The 17,398-nt window shown below is 32.8% G+C and overlaps 1 long non-coding RNA gene and 1 pseudogene across 1 annotated transcript; both read right to left on the reverse strand.

Moving 5' to 3' along the window:
* Nucleotides 1-3,288: 3,288 nt before the first annotated feature.
* On the reverse strand, nt 3,289-5,089 carry LOC149575426 (uncharacterized). The gene is made up of 2 exons (XR_016359681.1): nt 5,048-5,089; nt 3,289-3,556 (listed from the first exon to the last, which is right to left on the reverse strand). It is a non-coding gene; the product is annotated as an uncharacterized LOC149575426 (long non-coding RNA).
* A 3,378-nt stretch (nt 5,090-8,467) lies between these two features.
* On the reverse strand, nt 8,468-16,746 carry LOC149575427 (lysine-specific demethylase JMJ13-like; annotated as a pseudogene).
* Between the last annotated feature and the right edge of the window lie 652 nt (nt 16,747-17,398).

Consider the following 17,398-nt stretch of genomic DNA (forward strand, 5'->3'; position numbering starts at 1 on the left):
TCATAGCTCATTGAATTGGGACAAAAAGTTTTAAGTCGTGGGAACAAGAAACAGTAGCCTTGCGTGTTAGAATATTAAGTTATGGCGGAAAGGTCATTTTTGGAGCCAAAAGCAATTAATAAATTATATTAATGACACTTTATTATATTTTAATGTTGCGTAGAGAAAGCTTCTTAAGTGGAGTTCTTTTGGGTAATTGGTACCATTTGGAGATAATAAATATGAGGACATTTGATGAAGAAAGCATCTGATTATTTGTTTATCTCTTTGTTGTTATCTTTGTGACAATTCTGAGTCAGTGGTTTTGTGCCCTTATTGAAGTATAAGGGTTAGATTCTGAGTTTATCTTGCAATTTGTTGCTGAGGTAAAGCAAATTGTGATTACTTCTCTACTGCATCTACTATTATTGAGAAGTTGATTGAACAAGTGTTGAAGACTGGATTCTGGAGAGCGAATTGAAGGCTGAATTATTAATTTTATGCTCTTCGTCTTGGTTGGGAGTTCAATCTGAATGTTACAGGTTTGTCATTTCACTATAGGGGAGCAACTTATCAATTGCGGGGTCATGTTCACCTAAGGAGGGTTTGTGTGACATTTCTAAGGAGTCGTGTTACAATTTTCAAGAGCTATGTTCAATTTATATGGTCTGCATATATTATTGGGGTTACTGTAGATTCACATTGGACTACAAATTAAAAGTCAAAGCCAATCTATATTTCTAGGTTCTTGGCATTTTAAATATTATTGTTGTTATTATTTGTTTGAAACATTGTTGGTAATGAATTAAAGTTGGAGCAAATCCTTTGTCTTTTATAATTATATAAGTGCACAGTTTGTAGAGCAGAATTATGAATTAACATTGACATTCATACAAACTTCTTAGTATTAAATTGATCTAAAATTGTAAATGCCCAATTGCATTCTCTAGTGTAATTTCGAAAATCAGATTATCAAATTTGCAACAATAACACTAAAGATTGTCAAATGTTTGATGAAATGTTAAACTATTGATTAGCAAAGGAAAATTGATGATTGTTCAAGATATAGCCAGCTGGGATTTTTACATTAGGTATTGGGTGAACTATGTTAAACTTTGTGTCCTTTGTTCTCTTATATACAATTTATTATTTTCTAATATTGATTATATTTGTATGTAATTGTTATATTTGTCTCACAATATTTACAATATTTTAAATCTATAGCAACTTTGTTTAAAAAGAGTTCTAAGTTTACTCATAGCAAATATAAGGCTGATGCAGAACATAATTGTATCCCTTAATGGGAAAAAAGAAGATTGAGGAGCACAACAGTTGTTGAAGACTGAGGAGGCCTTGGCAAGATGCGAGATTATATACAGATTTTTAGGCGTAAGATTGAAAAGGGAAAAAAACATGGATTAGATTGACACTTGGAGAATGTTGCACGTCATAAAATTCATGCCACAGGGTTTTTTCACAGTCATCTTTGCATAAGAGGAAAGATCAAAAATTTTGCAAGGAGGTATTTGGAGAATGGACTCGATGCCCCTTTACATCCATTTTGAATGTTGGACGGAGGAAACCGTAGAGAAGACAGGAAAAACATGGGGATCTTTGATTGACATTGATATTGTGATTGCTAATGGAGGCCTCTATACATATACAATAATAAATATCGCTACCATAAGGAAGATTCTATATAAAATCAGACTACGGGCACATGGAAAGAGTTGGCTTCAGACTATGGAAATCGGAAAATAAAAGTTCATCTGTTTAAACTGTGGGAGAAGAAATCATTCTACTAAATGCGCAAAAATCCACAAAAAGAAAACAAGATGTGAATCCCCAAGGAACGGATGAATATGGAAAAATAAATTGTATGCAGATCTAAATGGGTGGGTCCCTCGAATGGGCAAGTCATCAACATTATAATTGTGGGGGTGAGGAATCAAGGAGAATGAATTCTCAAAATGACGACTATGGCTATGCAAGGCTGAAGAGCATAAGAGATAATCATACCTAGGCATTGGATGATGGGAATGACAATTTATTGATAGATGAAGAAGAACTCAAGGAGAGTTGAAGTACCGATGAGCTAGGTGTGATAGACACCAAGTGTATTAGTCAATCCACCTTGAACCAATTGAATTGAGTCAAGAATAGCAGAGGAAGGAAATCCAACAGATAGATTTGGGAGGTTGAAGCCACTGAAAAAGGTTTCAGAAGCATGGCTGACTTTTTTAAGAAAAAGTACCAAGGGAGAACATCTCTTCTGTGGGAAACAATGAAGATCACTACATGAAATATCAAGGGCCTGACGGCTCCTAACAAATGTAAGATGGTGTAACACCATCTTGCTAAAATCTCATATGTCATTGTACTACTGCAGGAGAGAAAATGCAGTTTAGGGGAGAAATTCTTGAAATTTTGCAAAAGCTAGAGAAGGTGTTTCGCGGTGCTATTGGTAGTGCAAGTGGCTAGGCATACTCTAGAAGGAATATACAATCAGCTTCACGCTAATCCACAAATGTAAACGCTAGATGGGTTATAATTAGCAAGGCATCTTGGAAATATATATTCACTTTGTTGGTTTTCACATATTTGAGACTAACGAAGGATGTTTAAGAATGTGGAGATGTTTTCGTATATATTGCAAGATTAGAGAAGTTGAAAATGTGAATTTGTAACATAATCTCCTCTGCGTGTACTTTGTAAAAATGGGTATGCCATTTTCACCTTTATGGAATTAGCAACTGAATGATTATTGGAATTCTGAAAGTCTAGTTTTTTTCTTTTCTTTTCTTTCAATATGCAAGACTTTTTTGTTCACCGGATTCTTTCCTGTGTGCCCATTTTGAACTGAACTTGTAAAAAAAGTAAATTACTAAAATTATTCAGCAAAGGCCTATATCTATCAGAAAAATGCTCCCATAAATATAAATCTGTATTGAATCTTTAACCTTGATCAATGTGAGTATAATAAATCATTATCTCAGAAGTTTTAAAGAATAGTTTTGTTATATTTGTCTTTGTTTAAAATTTTAAATCTTTTTAAAAATTGTTATATAATTTTTAGCTGTTTGGTATAAATATTTTATTCTGATTACAAAATAGAGATTGTGAAAGTCAAACTCTTGAGCATCAGAAAAGATAAACAACGAACTTCATAGAACAAAAAGAGACGCAGTTAAAACAATTCTAGCTATAAGCAAAACCCATTAAATCTCAAATCATTTAAAGCCAAATTGCTCAAAAAAAAAACCTGCTCAATGCTTCTTTTTTAGACACGAAGAAAGAAAACAAGCTGCATAGTTCAACGTTGAATCCAAAGAAGTGCCCATTTCAATTTAGTTTCCCTTCTACTTTAACTTTTGAACATCAATTGTATTACTGCAATGATACTTTTTTGGGAAAACTACATTGATCCTTTTTCCCTTTTTCCTGCGGCAATTAACAGTTAAGTGACTCATTTACAACAGCAACTGCAGACAACAGAAGAATCCTCAAAAATAATTGGCTGTATCCAGACTCCATACTTGTAAGAAAGGGAAACCTGAGAAGTGAGCTCCTCGTTTTCCTTCATAAGCACACAGATACGAACAAAGATCAAACGCTTCTTATATTTCATGATAGAATCGGCATTAAAATAGTGTCTAAAAGTTTATGCAATGAATTTATTAACTTCCTCATCTCAGATTCCTTAATGAAATTCTGATAGTTGACCCCTATCCTTTTTAAAAACTAAATCTAATAAATGATTAGAAAACTGTCAATATAGAAGCACGGAACAACTTTGAATGCTGCATCACTAATAGGAAACATTTTAAGCATAGCAAATACTTATCTTTTTTTCTCCTGAATAGAAAGACTGTACTGATAAAAAACAATACTGATTGAATGAACACCACCACATTTTTAATTAAAAAGTAATTGAAGATATAACCAAAACATTTACAATGAAATAAGACTAAATACAAATAGTTATATAACCACAGAAATCTATATAATTTCTTATCCAACCTAATTTTGTTGGCATGCCTTAACCAAGGTACTCCTTTCATAGTGAAATCCCTTAAACCAAACTCATCCTACAATTTAGAGCTCTCAGCTACCATGTGCTCAAACCTTGGTCATCCTATTTGATAGCATAAAACACTCTCTAGTATTTAACTCCATTACTTTCCAAAGTTCATCAGGATCCAAATTAAATATATCGGTATCCTTACCCACAGCAAAACTGTGTAGTAGTTCTTCAGGATCTAAACTGAATATGCCATCCTCCTCCCTTGTAAAACATTTAGGGAGTGAAAAAGGAAGAGAAGCAGCTGTATCGTGGTGGAAATCATCCTCGGCAGCCTTGAAAGATGGTTTAACAGGCAAAGATGGCTCTGGCCTTTGTAAACAAGTAGTGATTGGGAAAATCACCTTCTCAGGAGGTGATTCTGACAATCCCTCAACATTGGGTTTTTTTGGAACGGGCTTCAAAACCACCTGCAAAGAATTTTCAGGATTTGGCATTCCTGTTAGCTGCTGCACAATCTTGCTGAATCTGGATACATCTGTAGTCACCACTTGTGTATGAAGATCCTCATTGCTTTTAGATGCTCTCGTTCTTTTTCTTGTCATGATTCAGAGTTTTGTGGTCTTGTAGAATTGATTGTGTATATAATTCAATGTTTTGAATCACATTCAGTAATCTATTATCAGAATGAGAAGTGAGAAGAGCTGAAAGAAACAAAAACTTTAATCCTAAAGAAGAAAACAATATGATGATCTGCTGTGTATAGCTTTAGTGAATTTTCTTTCACATTTTAGACCAAATTATATGATCTATCATCAGAAAGAAAAGAAGATAACGATGAAAGAAAATATTATGATTTCTGAACTGGTTAAGCTCAAATGATGGAGCCCAAAAAAATCTGACAAAAAGAAAATTAATTTAGTCCAAGATGTTTTGTGTATTGTTGTTGTCATGAAGCTAATTTATGGTCCATTAGTTTTCTGCCGAAGCTAAATGACAAATCACAGAAAGACAAGATTGTACATAAACCTCAGCTCTTACGTTTACCTCTGCGCTGGATTGAAATTGTAGTGGAGGTCTCGATGTATGTGAAATAGACCCAGTGATTTTATTAATAATTAATAATTAATAATTTAATAGATCAAATTTGGGAATAAAAGTAGCTTTTATGGGTTCAATTTTAAGAGTTCTAAATAGCCACGCTTTTGCATAATTTTACTTTAGTTGTATTTAAATTATCATAATTATTTAAATATTAGATCAGGTCTATTCAAATTTTAAATTGTAAAAAAATATTAATTAATTTGAATTTTTAATCTTAATGGAAATCAATGGTCTAAAAGCAATTTTGATTCTTAGAATATTCGATTATTTTAAATAATGGTACTAAGTAAACATTGTATAGTCTAATACTTACTCATTAACATTAATTATTTGTAATTTGAGGATTCTACTTATTTATAAGAAATATGTTTAAATTTGGTTTTGTTAATTTGTATTTTGTATTTGATGAATTTCTTATATCAAAAATATAGACTTGATTATTTAGATATTAAGAATATTAGTATAATATTGAGATAGTGAAATTTGTGTATTTATATTATTTTTCATTTAGTTTTGAGGATGTCTTGATATATTTATAATAATATACTTCTATGTAAAATTAAGTCTTCATATGCCACCAACCTTCATTCACTAGTAAATTTTGACCTATTTTTCGATGAAAATTGGTCAAAATTTCGACCCATGTTGGTCGAATTTGCAACCAAATGGTGTGTCGCAATTTTTGTTGTCTAAAATTCGACGGACCCTCCAATTGGTTGGAATTTCGACCAAATACTTGGTCGAAATAGTTTATATTTGGTATGAGCATTATTGGTGGTAGTTGGTTGAAATTTTGACCAAAGTATGGTCGAAAGTTCAACCAATTCTGGTCTATCAACGCCTAGGAAGCCATACTCACGACCAAAGAATTGGTTGAAATTTCGACCAATATTAGTTGAAATGACACCAAACTATGATCAAAAGTTCGAACAATTTTGGTCTATCAACGACCACGATGCCATACTCATGACCAAAGAATTGGTCAAAATTGACACCAAAACTTGGTGGAAATGTCAACCAAGATTGGTCAAAATTTTGACCAAACTCATTTGTTTAAAAAAAAAAGTACAACAGAGGTGAAAGGGCGTGACAAAATCCCAATTGGGATGAAGAATGTTTGGGAATTATGTTAGGAGAGAGTGATAGTGATGAATGTTGAAGATTTGTGGTTGATGAAAGGCCGAATGAAATTGGTGGTTGAGGTGTTAATCTACACAATGTCCAGTTGTGGTGGTGATAAAAGATAGAGATGAAAATGGTTGTGGGTTTGGGAATGGGCTTCTTCTTGTTCATGTTATGGGTGTTGTGGTAGTCTAGTCAAGCTTATTTGGTATTGAATTGTGTGCAACAATGATGACATGAGTATACATGATGGGCATTTTAGTGGCCTCCTAAAACTTGTTTGGTAATGAATTGTCTACAATTGCTTTTCAAACTATAAGCATCAGCTGAATTGATGGACAAGAATGGCACTCCAAATAGTGAAGGTTCAAAGGGAATCTCTCTCCTTAAATAGAGATTTTGAACAAGCTTGTGGTCAATGAATGGAATTAGTAACACCTGTTGTATAATATATATTGTACTCAATTTGAGTTTATCCGAAGAGAATCTTTAAAAAAATGGTGATTTTTTTTATGGAAGAAAGCGCTTATCCTGGCTCTTATTCCGTACCATGCATTTTTATCTGTTTTTTAGTATTTTTTATGTTAATGGACATTGTTGCTAAGGACTTGCATTAATATAATTGTCCACCTTTAGATTGTATAAATGGGGTAAACGATTATGTAGGATTTCACAATATAAATGGGATAGAAGTCTTCCTTCAAATGACCTCCTCAAAAATGGCTAATGGAGCAAACAATGATGCAGTCAAAAACCCATAGAATTTCCAATTTTGTGCAAAAATGTTAGTGCATCCAGTTTGTAAGTTGAGGAAGAGGTTTTATCAGCAAGGGCAAAGTGATTTAGTGACTTCTTGTGCAAAGCATCATGAAGTTCATTCTTTGCTAGGGTTTTAAATAAATTCCTTATTTATTTACTGATTACTGCTTCAGGTGCCTTAATATTATTCATTAATTGTTGTTTAGTATAATTTAAATGTTGTTTTTTTGCCTTTATACCAATCATGGCTCCAATTAGAATCACAGTTTATAATATATTGTTGCACTTTAATTGTTGTCCTTTGCATCATCATTGTTTGTTATTATCCTTAGTTAATCGTTATTATCTTGGCATCATATGGATTCACCTTCATATCAATAATGAGATCAGGGAATGATTCGGGGATTGTTAATCCTTCTGGAAGTGCTTCATTGTTTGCCTGTAAGAGAAGTTGGTATATGTCTCTTCCCATTCTCTACAAAATGCCACATGCTCTAGGTTTAGATTCCAATAAGTCCAGAAGTCCTAGGATAGAAACAAATTGATCATTTCTCATTACAGTTATGCGAATAGGGTTGGTATTTTAATTTTTATCTTGATTTTCTATATCAATGGAGCTTCTTAGCACATCTTAAGCAGCAAGGGAACTCGAAAAAATATTACCTATTCCAATGAACAAGAAGACTGCCAAAAGCTAGTTAATATCAATGGAGCTTCTTAGCACATATTAAGCAGCAGCAAGAGAGCACAAATAGTCAAATGACCTATTGACTAAAACATTTAATATCATGAGCATTTGCATCTTAATCTATTACTACTAAACCTAATCAAAAGAATCCATAAAGCACCTAGAGCATACCGACAACAAAAGTCATAAAGCATGAAAAGCTTAATTAGTATCTATGTGTGCAACTGTCATAGTGGATAAGTGAAGAATAAAGAGATAATCCTATGGATGTTAACAACTTTTTGAGGTGATGCATAACAATGGTAGTAGAAGATCAAAAGGATATCGTTACATGAAATTAGTCTAAGGGCAACCTCAAAAGGAAGAGCTCAGTCCAATGAACAAGAAAATAGTGTCAAAATCTATTCAAAGCCTAATCAAAAGAAATGCAATCACATTTTTTATAGGCTGCAAGCCAATCATGGTCCTACATATCCAAATTTTCACATCCTTATTTGTTTCCTTGAAAATTTCTTCCAAATGTTATGATAAGATAATGACTATGATATGGCAGGACAACATTAAAGCCCATGTTGAGGGATGAATATAAAGAACTGTAAACATTGATTAGTTAAAAACTTGAAATTTAATGCCAAATAAATTGTATATAACACCTAGTTGTAAGTAAATTTATTCAAGAAAAAAGTCATTATCTTAACAAACTTAGCCATAACTAATTATGAAAACACTTCCTATGGTGACCTATTAGTAGATGAATATAAATATATGTTATCGATATTTGGTATTCAAGGGGATTACATGGCAGGAAAAACCTGTCCTGGAGGTGGTAAATCTTTTAATGAAACCTTGGATGGAGCACCATTGGGTACACTAATGCAATTTTTATACCCAGCTTCTTCCATGGAAAGTTTATCTATTTCCCCTTCAACCTACATATCATCAAGCTTATTTACCAAAAAGATCATCAACATGAATTTCAAAGAATCAAATTAAAACTGGACTAGTACAATTATGATGTCTTGAGCTCCCTTTATATCATCTAGCCCTTAAGGAATCTTTTCACCACACTTTTCCTGCACATAGAACATAAAATGCAAGTTCCTACTTAAGAACTCTATTGTGCCCATTCAATGGCTCAATAATAAGCTTTCTATAAAGAAGAAGCAATAAATATCAAAAAGTTGAATTGCAATCAAGAGGTTTCTTAGCACTAACATTCATAATCTACAATGAAAAGCAAAAAGCAAACTTGTAAGCAAGCAATTTGAATAGTAAAAATACCAAACCAACCTCATTGGAAGATTCCTTGTTAGAACCAGAGGACGTTTCATTATTTTGGTTGCAGCACATTGAAGAAGAAAGAACATAATTTTGATTTTGCTCTGAAATGACACTAGAGTATGGAACATAATCATTGTGTTCATCAAGAAAGACAAGCAACTCTTTCAAAGATTCTTCCAACACCCCCTCCTCTTGTTCAAATTCCTAGGCTACTGCTTCCATTGTGGATATATGATCTCTCAAGTAGATGGTTGGTATGCAACCACATCCCCATTTTATTGCTCCAAATTAAAAAAATACCAAGGCATGTAGAAAATCACTAAAAGAGTCCAATATATAGTTAGTACCAATTTTCATGGTAAACAATTTGTCATTGAAATCCATATTGAGTATACAAAGCATAACTAAATAGAGAATACATTTGTAACTACTAGTCAAATTGCCACTTCATGAAATAAAATCCATTTTGATGTAAACCAAAAATTATGAGTAAAAGTTTTCTCAGGATCATCTTTGATGTCCAATGAAACATAAATGATGAACGATCAAAACTAACAATGAAAAGAAAGCCATACCAGGATTTAAACGCACAGTGTGCATGTTGGATTTGCATATGCCAAATGGAATATAGCACCAGTGATTGCAGACACTACATAGTACATTTCTGTCATAACCCAGAGAGTAAAATATATGTGCGTCTTGCTTCTTTAGTAACCAACAGGACTGATGTTGATGTCTTATAAGGTGAAGAAATGCAATCTTCATCAAGTGATGCACTCCTCCAAAACATGGTCTATTGTTTGCATGAAGCATTGCCTCTTTACACAATAGCTGCTCATAAGGAAGTATTTGTACTATATTCTGATTTTCATATTATTTACAAGCTAGTGCCCCAAATGGAAACCAATCAACTAATGCAAAATTTACTACCTCACCACAATTAAAACCTACAACAATGTTTTAATATGTCAACAAGAAGACGAAAAACCCAACCAAACACTGCATACACCTTACATGGCCCCACTTCGCTTGAGTAATGCAATCAAAAATTTTAAGAAATCAACCAGACACAATTAACAAAATGCATTCAACAAAATAATATTTCCTATGTCTTTACCATGACTAAAGCCTACATGGTATGCCTGAGGAAACGTAATTACAAACTCCCCAAACTCTTGTATAGCCTTATAAATAGGAACTCCATGGTCACATAATATTTTTCGCAAAAAGATTGTTGTTTTTCCTATCAACAAACTGAAAGTTGCATCTTCTTCTTGCATGGCCATTTCTGCGCTATACACATGTTCAACAACTACAATTTCAAAATCATTTTTTGCATGTTCAAGAACACCATACCATGTCTTGGATGCATCACAATGACGATAATTAATGTTGCCATGAAAAGAGAACAATTAAAAAAATTAATTTCCAAAAATAGTGTGATTTTAAATTCATAATAGTGTCTGTCATCATGTCAAATATGATGATCCTCAAAGAATAAAAACTAGTATAGATTTTATATTAGACTTACCTATATAAGTAGTGATCTTCAACATGCCATACAAACATGCTAAAAAGCATTGGATCACTCACCCCTTGCACCAACTAGAATGGAACTTCAGTTGGGTACAAATAACAGAATTGGCAGGTGTTGTATATTTTGAACTGCTGAAAACACCACTCATATTAACTAGGACTAGACAAGCTATAGACAAAAGTATTACTAGGATTGGAGCTTCAAGTAGGCTCAAAATAGATTGTGGAAGTCTTGAAATATCCTGCATGCACCTAAGAAAGGCAAGGTATCAGTAGAAGAAGTTAGAGACTCGTGGCTAAAGTATTCAAAAATCTGCAACGAGAAATATGATTTTCATAAAAAGCATAAATAAGACTATGAATGATGCATGATGTGTAGTTACCATCATAAAAACTACAAGAAATGAACAAAAATACCTTGAGTTCCATTGATCCATAAATAATCAGCCTGGACAAATTACATGCAAAAATGGTGCAGGGGCCTTAGGTCTTGAATAAGGTGTTCAAACACCAAGGAGGAGAATATTGAAGTCAATAAGTGTCCAAGATGACACAAGTTAGTTGAGGCATTCTTATTATGCATTTAGGCAATTTGATTTCATGTTATGCTAAGGTTGCAAAAAAAGTCAAAGGGTGGTCAAACATTGGGAGTTGACCAAAAATCATCATTTTTAAGTTTAATAAACCTTTTACATGTTTTGGTATAGTTGGGTAGCCATTATGAAGTTTTTGTGTTAAGGTTTTGGAAAAAATGTAAAAATTGCAAAAATTGCAATAAAAGTTGTCATGCAACTTTTCTTGCAAAATTCTTGAAGCTCAACAGTCAGAGCTCTGTTTGGATTTAGAATGGGTAGGTGAAGTTGTAAGCTCAATGTAAGGGATGTATATATATATATATATATATATATATATATATATATATATATATATAGTTTATCTTCCACCTAGAGGGGGTTGATATGCTATATATCGATTTGGAGTGGCTGATATAGACTTTTTGAAGTGAATTTATGCGTAGTCAACAAGCATCTTTCCTTATTTGATTGTAGGGTGACAGTAAGTGACTAAATCCATTCTTAGAAAGTTTTATCTTTGTTCTTAAATGAAAGAAATGATTATGTTGTTCAAATATGATAAGGTAATAGTTAGTTTTAGCTTATTCTTTACCTATTGTTTACCCTAGACTGTGATAAGGGTTTGTATGTACATACTATTTTCTCTTAATACCCACGATGAAACTTCCTAGTACTTGGTGAAAAGGAAGGTTTGGATATGTAAGTGACATGCATGGTGATGTTCTTGATGCTCTTTATCAGAATAAGATACAATAGCCACATGTAGGGACTGTTATCTCTATTTTTGATGTGTTGATTGACCAAGAACATAGCACAAAGGTCATATTATGAGCTGTGGAGAATGGGGCTTTAGTGGAAAACAATAAAGTATGATTCCAATGGTGATGGAAGAGAAAAATTGATCATGGGTTTCGAGGTTGGGAGCCTACAAGGCTAAACATCAATTTCAACCCATAAAGCCTAGAAACTAGGACTCGAGAGGAAAGGACTATAGAGTTGAGATCCTAAACCCATATTTGGGTTATAGATATGATTTTTCATGTACTAAAATATTCTACAATTTATTTGGAAGGTTTTTTTGTAATTTTGGGGAGTTTAGAGTAATTGTGGGTAAAATAAGGCTACTAGGATTGAGCCCCTTTTGGGCCTCCTCGTGTAACTTGAGGTTTTGGTGTAGTGAGAAGCCCTAGACCTATCAATTAGCCAAGAAACTTTGTGAAATAATGGAGAATGATGTATTAGGGTATATTCATTGTTACATATCAAAATATTAACTGCAAATCTTTGTGAAAGGAATGAAGTTGTTACTCCCTTATAACCATAAAAATAAAGTCCACACCGGACCACTATCTAATTAATGAAGTAATCTATAATATAAAAAAAATTACTACTTTTTATTGACTGGACTTATTCTAACTACACCCTACCACTATAAGCATGTACACCATAATTAACATGTGCTTGATACAACAAGAAGTCGACCAAATTGTCAAACTTCAATAATATACATACATCATGATACATAATTGTCTAAGATTATACATTAGATGTCAATCTTCACATCGTACATCTAGAATACATAAATAGATACAATCTTACAACATGAATGAAAATAAAAATTTGGCATACTTATAAACAAAGCATGTGGTTTAAATTCGTTGTAGGAATAAATACCTTGTATGGTGCTTTTCTTGTGCTCACTGCATCATTTTCATTGAAAATTGGAACTATGCATAGCTCTAGCAAAGAACTTGTAGTTTCACTCAGTTTTTTTTTGAACTCTAAATCCTTGAATTCATTATTAGTTACAAGAAGTTTGGATGATGCAACATCCAACTGCATGATAGCAAGACATACTTTAGTTTGTGTAATGTATTGAAATAAATTCTCTTTCCTATTTATCTCCTAAGAAAGTATATTGAGTGTTAGAAATATGGAAATCATAAATAAGATTAAGGCTATTGTAAACCTAACTAATCAGACTATCATACAAAGCCATGAGACCACTTTTCCCAACAACAGCACATGGTTTTCCATCAAGTTCCACTTGTGATTTCTGGAGATTTACGAAATTGTTCAATATTGTAGACATCAATGTCATAATAATAGAGTATTATTAAGTCATGGATAACAGGGATGCCAACACAACCACATTAAATATGAATATGAGTATCATACATGAAAGCAAAACATGTTGAACAAGGTCAACCATGCATTTCAACACACATTCAAACATTTGTCTAAACATGTAAGAAGAGTTGCTACACTATTGATCGAAACATTGTTTCAACCAAGTAAATACACTGTGATTTGTGCCACAAACAATATCACTCTCTCTTAATAAGTTATCTAATCTAATTTGAATAAAAGAACCAAGATTTGGTTTTAAATTCTATGCACTATCTTTTTGAGGTGATTGTAGAGCATTATAAACAAATACCTTTGTAGGACATTTCTCCCCTCTTTCCTTAGCGATGTGTTGAACATCCAACAAAACTTGCCACACTACTCATAGAGATCACTGCAATAGTTGTTATTATTAGGTAGTGCCATTAGCCCACTCACTGCAATACTCAAATGACCTGTATTTTGGAGCAGCAACACATGATCATTGCATGTATTTAGGTTCAACAAATAGTTATTCCGTGAAAGAATCATAGTGTTATCTCCATTAGGTTCTTCCACTGATAGACCTATATCAACAATCCAACTAAGTTATCATCAAATGATCTAATAGACCCTTATAATCCATATATAGTCCTTCTCTTCACCAAATATTAGAAAGAACTTATAAATCAAAGAATACATTTCATATAGAAACGATGAATCTTAGAAGCTATTGAATCTCGCCCCCTTCACCACTAATCATTGTTCATGTCACATCTGTATGTATCAAATTTAATTACTAAAGTGTATCATATTTGCACAATCTATACTAGATAATTTTTTTTTTTTCTTGAATAGATTGTGCGATAGTTTTTAGTATCAATGTTGATCATAGTACAGAAGGCTGGTGTAAGCATGTGTTGGACATGATTTTATTTTTTAACAAAAATATTGCGAGTTCTAAATTTAATGCTATAATGAATTCAATGTTATAATGAATTCAAATTTTTATTATAGGTGGTGAATTCAATGCTATAATGAATCCTAGAGAAAAATAGTGGAGAATCACCAAAGAATCTCAATAACAATTAATTTCAATATATTGTCTCAGCCCATATCCTCCCTCATTCTAGTTCAAACCACTTTGCAATTTAGCTTAATATCATTGAGGATTCACTCCCAAAAAAATGTTCTTTCAAGTTTGAACAAATGTGGGTGAGGGATGAAAACCTAATGAATACAATAGAATAGTAGTTGAAGGAAGCAAAGGTATCAAGATCAAAATTGTATTGCTTAGTAACTAAGCTAAAGATGATCAAGAATAAATTGCTACTTTAGTAATAGTTTTGAAGAAAAGCAAAGAATAGAGTGGGAAATTGAGGAGCCTAAATGGGTAGTGATTGATAAAGGAATGGACACGAAACTCTACCTCAAAGGAAAGAAACTATTAGTTGGTTAGGAAGATATCCTTGGTATGTTAGTTTGAGCTTCACTTGGTTTCAAGAATACTTTAATATTTTCTACTTGACAAGGCCAACCACATTAAGGTGGAAGCTTAGCTGGCCTCACCTCCCCCCTCCCCCTAACATCAATCTAAATTCCCCATTATCATCTAATTACATACTTCATTCATTCATTCATCCATTTATGAACTATAACATTCAATCAATACAATCACATAACATTCATTAATATAATATAAAATTTATTAATACATAATACTAATCAAGACTTCATTCTAGCAGTTGTTTGGCTTTCCTTGTGTACATGTATAGCTTTGTGTTCAAGCACCTGTACTTAGATATTAACCCAAACATATTACTATTCTATTGATCAAATGTGGTGGTATCAAGTTTTACATAAAATATGGACAAATTAGGTGTTTTTTCCCATGTTTCAGATAGTGTCTATCATGAAATGCATAAATGTTGTGGTGGTAATTTTGGGACAATAAACAACTCCACCTTGCATTAACCTATTCCTCAGAAATCCAAGCAATAGGAGTAAATAATAGAGTTCTTAAGGAAAGCCTTGTCACAAAAAAATTCTATAGTGCACATGGAAGATGTGACCTTCAAAAAAATATAAGGAACATCGTCAATGTTGAAGGCTATAAATATGATGTGCAACAGGATTGTGCCCTCTAGAGGATTAATGATAAGAGATATTGACATCAAATTAGTCATGACTTCCCACACAAAGTCAAAATGCATTAATCCTTTTTACATGGCTTCAGTAGATGTCTATCATATTTTGCAAATTGGATTTGGGAGCTCAAACTACTTATCATACAACAGGTGTATATTTTACCCAAGGTATTGTCCCTAGCTATACTAGGCATAATTGTGAAGATTTCTAAAATCTTCAAAACAAATTGTTCACAAAATCAGCATTAAATGTATGTCTATAATCATTTTATAGAGTATTTTTTGATAGATATATTCTCCAAAGGCTCAGGTATTCCTTTCCATTTTTTAAGTTGGGTACATACACCAATGTCTTTGTGGCAATTCTAGCCATTATTGTATGACCACGAAAAATTACATTTTCTAATACGTAATAGTTGCAGATAATGATTGTGAGTCTTATCTTCAACATCTCTTGAATCCTTAAACGATTACACATAATAGTCCTCATTAGTTTAGCAAGATGCTTGACACCTACTTGTTTGCTAGATATCTCTCTTTTTGGTTAAATCTTATGATGGAAAGATTCTTTTACCATTTTAGCACAATGTCATAGACCACATTTTGTAATTGATTTTGTTCAAACTTTTGTGATTTCTTCATTTTCTAAATTTTCCTTGTCAAAATTGATACCAGAAGAAACCTTAATTTGTATCGATCTAATGGTGTTTCTCACTTCAAGGAGAAAATGGAGATTGAGTTTTAGTTGTTTAATTGATTAACTACTCAAATTTTAGATGTTTGAACTTGCAGATACTCAAACAATAGTAGTTTGTGGGTTCATGGATGTGCAGACCTAAAATAAATTAGTATTCATGAAACTATGAAGGAGAAATAATTTGGAAACTATAGCATTGCTAGATGTCAGAAAAATCATTTCACATGCCATTGTGGGATCAAGAGATGGTGATGACCACATCCATCCCCTCCCTGATATCAATGTCAATGATACATTAGATAATACAGATGAATGTCAATATAAAAGGTTAAAATCAAGAGCAAAACAATGGACCCACACAATAGTAGATGCTTGAAAAAATAGACAACCCTGAACCAAAAACTTGAAACCACAAGAATGGCTTAGGATGTGGAGATGAAGATGGAGATGGAGACCCATGTGAAGGATGGGCCTATACTAGGTAACTCCAATTCCTCCATGCTTGTGGTCATCCATCTGAAGAATGTGAAAAAATTAATAGAGAAGGGAGTGGTCACAAAGGAGGAATTCCTCATGTTTCATGTGATACAACTCATGATGATGCTATAGAGGAAGATTAAGGCCACTCACCTCACCACTTTCCTCAACCATCTTCTTCCTCCTACCTTCAACATGTCTTCCTCCTGCATTACATTCTCCACATCTTTGAATGCATTTCCTCTTATTCCCATACTCGTTTAGAATGCTAGTAGATTTCCCTTCTCATTGTTATTGTTGTCATGTAGAGGATTGAAGCCAGAATTGCCATAGACATTAAATTAGGTTGTTCATGACATGCTAGAAGATGAGTTAGTCAATAATTGGACTTAAATTATCTAGGGAGCATAACAATTCTTGGAGCTAACATTTAGTTATGTTAAATCCTATCAAGTAGAGACAAGTGAGACTATTGAGACTTTGTAGTTTACCAAGTTTTGGGCAAGTAGAAAATATGAACTATAATTTCTACTCTGCTAGCAAAAGATATAAACTAAATCAGGTTCTTAGCAATAAAATTTATCAAGTTAGTGTTATAAACTTTCAATCCCACTACCATATCTACTAGTAATGCCCCTTTGAGCAGTAACCTCACTAAATAGTAACCTTAGATATCATTATCAATCTCTTTAAAATTATCTAGAATAGATAGATCAAGTATTTTATCCATATTCCTATGAAAAATGTTTAATAGAATTTGGTGGCTACTACTACAAACAAAATGGATGAGATATTTTTCAATAATTCTTTTCGAGTTTGAAAACTCTAAGAGTATTACCATAAGTGCACCGTCTTACTTTTTGAAAAACTACAACTTAATGAACATAAGGCTTCTCAACTTTTCAT

This window comes from Cupressus sempervirens, chromosome 2 (genome assembly GCF_028749045.1).
Source record: "Cupressus sempervirens isolate cs-2001-9-10 chromosome 2, ASM2874904v1, whole genome shotgun sequence".
NCBI classification, from domain to species: domain Eukaryota; kingdom Viridiplantae; phylum Streptophyta; class Pinopsida; order Cupressales; family Cupressaceae; genus Cupressus; species Cupressus sempervirens.